Here is a 603-nt window from a genome sequence, read left to right as displayed (position 1 = left end):
ACTGGCTGTGTGCTCTCCCGTGAGCCCTACGGGAGGGCTTCGCCTGTGGGGCCTCTAGTCCCCGGGAGCACAGGGCTCCCCTTGCCCACACCACCCTCACGAGGGCCGCGTGCTGTGGCAACGCAGGGGAGCCAGGTCTGGCCAGATGAGAGCTCAGCTTCCCTCCGGCTGCGGTGATGGCTTTAGGGACAGGAATGTGACCCAGGTCAGCCGATCGCAGCTCTGCACCCCCAGCCGCTGTGGCCTGGGGGTTTCTGAGTGGGCCACCTTGCAAATGGCTGGGTGGTGCTTGGGTACGGCATCGCTGCTGAGGAAGCCGCCAGGACACAGGGCCAGCCTGCTGGCTGCCGACCCCTGGCGCTAGCCATGCCCGAAGGCCGACATCCGCCTTTCCAGGCACCGGGACCCTCTTTTGCTTAAACCAGCTGGGACTGCGTTCCTGGCACCTGCCACCAGTAACCTGGATTCACACGCGACCGCTACCATTTTACAGGGAGGACGCTGAAGCGCCAGGAGCAGGAGTGCTGGTCTCGGACCAAGCAACTCCGGGTCCGCACGCTGTCTACTGAGTGAGGAGAGGGCCCGGCCGGGCAGCGGGAGGCG

At 66.0% G+C, this 603-nt stretch overlaps 1 protein-coding gene across 1 annotated transcript in view; it reads right to left on the bottom strand.

Moving 5' to 3' along the window:
* Positions 1–603, bottom strand: part of MYO15A (myosin XVA) — a 63,449-nt gene that overhangs the window by 20,586 nt on the left and 42,260 nt on the right. The window lies entirely within an intron of this gene.

The sequence above is a fragment of the Myotis davidii genome, unplaced genomic scaffold (assembly GCF_000327345.1).
Source record: "Myotis davidii unplaced genomic scaffold, ASM32734v1 scaffold207, whole genome shotgun sequence".
Classification (NCBI taxonomy): Eukaryota; Metazoa; Chordata; class Mammalia; order Chiroptera; family Vespertilionidae; genus Myotis; species Myotis davidii.
Note: the sequence above shows the minus strand (reverse complement) of the source record. Positions and strands in the feature narration are given on the sequence as shown.